This window comes from Ceratotherium simum, chromosome X, assembly GCF_057802395.1.
Source record: "Ceratotherium simum simum isolate JZ-2026a chromosome X, ASM5780239v1, whole genome shotgun sequence".
In the NCBI taxonomy this organism is placed as follows: Eukaryota; Metazoa; Chordata; class Mammalia; order Perissodactyla; family Rhinocerotidae; genus Ceratotherium; species Ceratotherium simum.
Window position 1 is genome coordinate 99496025 of NC_141940.1, and position 6802 is coordinate 99502826.

General features: G+C 36.2%; 1 pseudogene; it reads left to right on the forward strand.

Annotated features, from left to right (window-relative positions):
* The first annotated feature begins 4704 nt into the window (after positions 1-4704).
* On the forward strand, positions 4705-6129 carry LOC101390842 (protein FAM47E pseudogene; annotated as a pseudogene).
* The last annotated feature ends 673 nt before the right edge of the window (positions 6130-6802 follow it).

Sequence of the window (6802 nt, forward strand, 5' to 3'; positions counted from 1 at the left end):
GGGAAAAAATAAATAAATAAAATCTTTAAAAAAAAAAAAAAAATTATTGTGAGACTACAAGGTATCAAAACGTTTTTTATGTTATCTGGTATAAAAGAGCAATGTCTATGGTACCAATGACCTTTAAGACACGATATTAGCATATTTCGTATTATTTTAAGAAGCAACGGTTGGAGCAATTGTGCAAAGTGATAGGCATCCTACAATAATCACTTTTCAGAGATATGGCTTTGGGAGATGTTAAATAGCCTCAACAGGATTTTTGTCCAATAGCCATATCTCCTAATATTCACTTCTCTAGTTGGAATAGGATGGATAATTTGAGGATGTTGATTCTCACACAATAATGTAATCTCTTTAATGGCAGGAAGTGACCTTTGGAAGTATTACTTAGAACATCTGATGCGTATTCGTTACATTTCACTTACTAATTGCAATAATGGATATGTGTAATTTCTGTGGCACCTATGACTTTCCCTACATGAAAAATATATATGTCATATGATAAAGTGGGAATATATTGAACTTTCAAAAGTGTTTGAATATCAGAATTTGTCCTATTACTGGCTATAAACTTTAGTGAACTTACTAATTGTTTTTGTTTCTTCATCTGAAAATGTCACTTTGTCCCTGGATTTAAGTAGAGATTGTTTGCCAGCAATTCGTACTGCAGTGAACCAAAAGAAGAAAAAAACACAACAAAAACAAGCAATGACCTCTAGACTTAGGGCAAGTTCCTGTTTTCCTGCTCACTTAGGTTTTTGTTTCCTGGCTTCACACTTTAGCTCCTGACACCAATCTTAGTTCACTCTAGTTGTGTTGATCCATTTAATTCCATTTTATTGATTTCCAATCTTAACCTGTTTCACCCAATACTTACTCAGAAAAGGTTTACCTCAAAGATAAAATTTGAACAAAACTTTTAAAATAAATAATATGTAAAAACTGATTTCTTCTGGCAAAGAAATAATGGGAATTTCATTATTGGGAAAACATAGTAATTGTATCTTTAATTGCAATAGTTTGAGGATCCAGCACACTGTCTGGCACAAAAAGGGAACTTAACAAATGTGTGGTGAGTAAAAAAATAAACAACCAAGTGGATTTAAACAAAGACATATGTTCAGGCCATGATTGGGGAATGATATCTAATCTGTAATTTGTGTATTGGAGAATTTTTGGTAATGACAAAAGAAAAGCTATGCTGGATCAGAATTGTAAAAAAAACACCTAATGGGGTATGATGAGGAGTTTGGTATTCATTTTGTGGATTTTAAAAGAGGTGTATATCATGAGCCTAGGAGAAAAAGTAAAACAGAATATTGTGAAATTTAAGGAAGAATCTAAGTTTCAATAAGGTGGGTATGATCCACAATTTTTAATGATGGAGATCAGTGATAAAAGTGTGATAAAGTATTCGATGGTTAAGAATTCTTTGGTGACTTTTGAGAGGGCAGCTTCACAAATTCACAGAGACAAAGCAAGAAAAAGTAAATAATATTTCCTCTTCTGGCCAAGATAGAGAAAAAAGGACCAGATTTACCCTCTGAAACAACCGAGAAAAAAAAAAAGGAGAAAATATAAGACAATAGTTTGTAAGACATTGGACAGCAGAGATTGATCCCTAAGAGATAGGAAACAAACGAGGTGGGCCCTATGATTGCCCCAGACTACTTATTGAATTTCCAGACCATGGCTCAGGGAGGGGGAATCCAGGCAGAGACCAACAGTCACTCTAAGTTTAGGAGATAAAGTAAGAGACTTTGGAGAACAAAGTGGGTAGAGTTCTCAAGACCAGAGAGGAGAACTTTATGCAGAGAGAGAACTCCAGAAACTTTCAGAGCTCCACCCCCATCCCAATTGTTCAGCTGATTATTGATCAGCTTATGTTTGTAAGGAAGTTACCTGAGGCCAGGAAAGGAATCACCTAAAAATCAATAATGGAAGAGGTGACATTACTACAGATTCCACAGATATTTAAAGGATAACAAGGAAATAGTATGGACATTCTATGGCAATAATTTTGACAACATAGATAAAATAGACGTGTTACTTGAAATACATAAACTAACCAAACATTCAAGAAAAAAATAGATAACCTGAATATCTCTATTTCGATGAAAGAAATTGAATTTGCAGTTAAAAAAATCTTCCCACAAAGAAAATTTCAGGCCTAGATGGCTTCACTGATGACTTCTACAAAATATTTAAGAAATAATACCAATCCTATACAAACAGTTCCAAAAAATGAAGAGGATGGAATACTTCCCAAATCATTCCATAAAGCCAGCATTACCCTGATAATAAAGCTAAATAAAGGCATTAAAGGGAAAGAGACACCAGATATCCCCCATAAACATAGATGCAAATATATTTTTGGAATATTTTAACAAACATAATCTAACAATATATACAAAGGATAATACAGCATGACCAAGTGGGGTTTGTCTCAGGAATTCGAAGTATTTTTTACCACTTGGAAATCAATCAATGTAATTTATTTTTTTAACAAACTAAAAAGTAAGAGCCATATGAACATTTCAATGAGTTCAGAAAAAGCATTTGACACAATACAAGCATCTGACAGAAAGCATTTGTCATAAAGCCTCAGAACACTAAGAATAAAAGGGAATTTAAACTGACAAAGAGTATGTACAAAAAACCTAAAGCTACCATCATACTTAATGGCTTCTCCCCTAAGATCAGAAACAAGACACGAATTTCCACTCTTATCACTTCTGTTTAACACAAGTAGGTTCCAGCCAGTGCAATCAGGCCAGGAAAAAGAGTTATTCTGATTGGAAAGGAAGAAGTGAAACTGTCTTTATTAACAGATGACATGACTATCCATGTAGAAAATTCAATGGACTCTATAAAAAAGCTACTAGAATTAATAAGTGAATTTACAAAGGTTGCATGCTACAAGATCAATATACAAAAATCAATTATATTTCTATATATTAACAAGGAACATGGCAATTAAAAAGTACAATACTACTCACAATAGTATCAAAACCATGAACTACTTAGGGAAAATGTAGAGAAAAAAGATGTGAAAGACCTATGCACTAACTACAAAATATTGCCGAGATAAATGAAAGAACACACGCATAAGTGGAGAGAGGAACCTTTTTCATGGGTTAGGAACCCCCATATTGTTAAGATATCAATTATCTCAAAATTGATTTATAGATTCCACAGAATCCTAATCAAAATCCTAATAGGCTTTTTTTGTAGACATTAACAAACTGATTCTAAAATTCCTATAGAATTTCAAAGAACCTACACAAGTCAAAACAACTTTGTAAAAGAAGAAAGTCGTTGGGTCTGGTGCGTGGCATAGCAGTTAAGTGCACGTGCTCCGCTGCTGGCGGCCCGGGTTCGGATCCCGGGCGTGCACTGACACACTGCTTGTCAGCCATGCTGTGGCAGTGTCCAATATAAAGTAGAGGAAGACAGGCATGGATGTTAGATCAGGGCCAGTCTTCCTCAGCAAAAAGAGGAGGATTGGCATGGATGTCAGGGCTGATCTTCCTCACACACACACTAAATAAATAAATAAATATATATAAAACAAAAAAAAGAAGAAAGTTGGAGGACTAATACAGTCTAATTTCAAGACTTATTGTAAAATATGAAGTAATCAACACAGTATGAAATTGGTGTAAAGACAGAAATCAATGAAACATTAAAGGACCCACAGAAATATGGACAACTTATATCTACAAAGTTACAAAGGTAATTCAGTGGAGAAAAGTTCCTCTTTTCAAAAAAAGTAATTCTGGAACTATTGGATATCCACAGGCAAAAAATAAAAACTGTGATCCATATCTTGCATCATCTAAAAAATTAAATTTCAATAGATGACAGATCTAAATGTAAAACCTAAGACTATAAAACTTTTAGCAGAATTAAAAAACCTTTGTGACCTTTGGATAGGCAAGGTTTTCTTAAATACAATACACACAAAAAAATAATCCAAAAAAGAACAAATTAATAAATTGGACTTCATCAAATGTAAAAATTCTGCTCTTTGAAAGACACTGTTAAGACAATGAAAAGACAAGCCATAGATGGAGAAAAAAATTTACAAATCATATAACTGATAGAGGACTTACATCCAGAACACACAAAGAACTTCAAAACTCAATGAGATATCAAGCAACACTATTTAAAAATGTGCAAAAATTTGAACAGACAGCTTACCAAAGGAGAGAGATGAACGGCAAATAAGCACATGAATAGATGCTCAACACCAGTAGTAATTAGGGAATTGCAAAATAAAACCCCAAGAGATACCACTATACATCTATTAGAATAGCCAAAATTAAAATGACTAACCATATCAAGTGCTGGGGAGTATGTGGAGGAAGTGCAATTCTCTTACAGTACTAGAAGGAATATTAAATAGTACAACCGCTTTGGGAAAATTTGGTGATTTCTTAAAACTTTAAACAAACACCTATCATATGATCCCACCATTCCATTGGACTTGCAGCTAAAGTTTATCCAAGAGAAATGAAAGTATATGCACATACAAAGACGTGAACACAAATATTTGTGGCAGCTTTATTTGTAATAGTCTCAAACTGAAAACTCAAATGCCCATCAAAAGGCAAATGGATAAACAAATTGTGGTATGTTCATACAGTGGAATACTACCACTCTACAACAACAAGGAATGTGCCTTTGCAGCCCATCCCTGGGAGAATGAGGGCTGCGCAGGGGCACCTGCGTTGACCCGCCTCCAGGAAGAATTCGGCTGCACCTGGCTACACTGTCTCCTAGCGACCGGAGCGGTCGGGAAAACAAACTACTGAAGCTGGTGGTCCGCCCACGGGTACCATGGCGGACAAGAAGTGGCTGTTAGGCCCGGGGCCGCTGGAACCGATGCCCCTGGGCATGAACTGCAAGCCCTGGTACAAAGAAAAGTTACCTTCCAAGTGTTTCGCAAAGCACAAGAACAGGCTTCTGAAGTTCCCCACCTCCCTGGACAGCCGGCGGTGGATATTTGTGAAAGAGGGGCTGGACGATTTCAGGAGGGGCTGTCCACCTTGTGAAGATCTGATCACTCGCGGCCCTAAGGAAGGCTTTCTCCCCATGATTGCTCACAGAGTTCCCCAACCTGCCCCCAAAAAGAGTGAGAAAAAGCAGTCCAAGGAAGCAGACCTGTTTTCCACACTCTCATCAGCCCAGCTAGCACGGAAGAAATTTGTAGAGGACATCGAAGCCCGCCTGACCGAGCACCCCTTGGCTCTTTACCCAAGTCTAGAGGAAGATCTACCTGCAGACCTCTTATTAAAGGTGCTGGAAGTGCTTGATCCTCACAGGAAGCTGGAGGACACATGGGCTTATTATCAGGGCACCAGGAAAAGAACGAAGTCCCCCACAAAGCTTTGTAAAAAACATCCTGCCAGAGACTACCTGGAACTTCCCAAGAAGACTCCTGTGTCGCATCCAGACAATTTGCTTCATGAAGAAAAGAAGTCAAGCAGAAAGGATTCGCTCGAAGATTCTCCTTCTTATAGAAAAATACCAAGAAGAATTCGTAAATTCTGCGAATGGGTTGCTACTTTTGGAGACTTCGACATTGAGGAAGAGTTCCTCGTGAAGCAGTTTGACCGTATCTTGGAGTGCAAACCAAACTATGACACGGGCCACAGGAAGAAAATAAACAGGGTTCCTTCAGCGCTAAAGTACACCCTGCCGTCAGATAAAGTGAAGGAGATAAGATTCTGCATAGACGAACTCAACTTGGAGAGGAAACTCCAGAAACCACACTGTCCTTATAAAGTAAACCGGGTGAAGATGAGGTATGGAGCATGGTACCTGAAGCCCAAGTTGTGGAAAAAGCTAATAAATGATGAACCTTTGATTGACCCCAAGGCCTTACTTGAAGGTCAAGATGGGAGTTTTGGAAAGAATGTTCCTCAACAGGACATTCTTGAAGATCTTTATGGAACAATTGCCTTTAAAGATTTCATTGTAAGCAAGGGCTACAAGATGCCAGACATCCTTGAGAAATTGTTTACCAGGAAGGGATGGACATATGATTCTGTTAAGACTCCTATACACAGAGTAATAAGACTCTACACAAGGGTAGAAGAAGATTCACAGGAAGATGATTAGACAGTTTTCTATTTACTACTTACTTGGCTATTTATCTCTGTCATTTTAACATCAATCGGAATTCATGATGAGTGTCCCATAGAGTATGTACAACTTTGATTCCACAATATCTGTAAATTCCTAATGCTTACAAACATTTCTCAATGACCTTCTGCTTGGGTTCATCAATATTTTATCAACTATGAAATCAATAAATCAATATTCACATATAGTTTTCTCACATTTTTATAGCCTTGTGAATATTACATTGTTATATCAATTAGTTGTAAAAATAAAACCATAAATAAAAAAAGAATTACTCAGAAAAAGAAATGATCTAGTTATGTCAGTCACAACATGGGATGAATCTCAAAATAATTGTGCTGAGTAAAAGGAGACTTGTATAGCTCCATTTATATTAAAATTATAATGAATTAATTATGACAATTATTTTGTTAAGCAAAATTTTAAGTCTGTAGCCAAAATAATGTTAACCTCATTTATTAACGAAATTGTTCTCTCTCCTCTTAGGATTGCATCAAGCCCCCAAATCAGATTGAAAACTATTTATCAAAATTACAGATGAAACTTTAGTTATGCTGTTTTATCATACCTCCCAAATGAATATATTTAAAATTTTTTACCATATTCATAAAAATTTACCATGAGTGTTTTCATATCATATAACATAGGT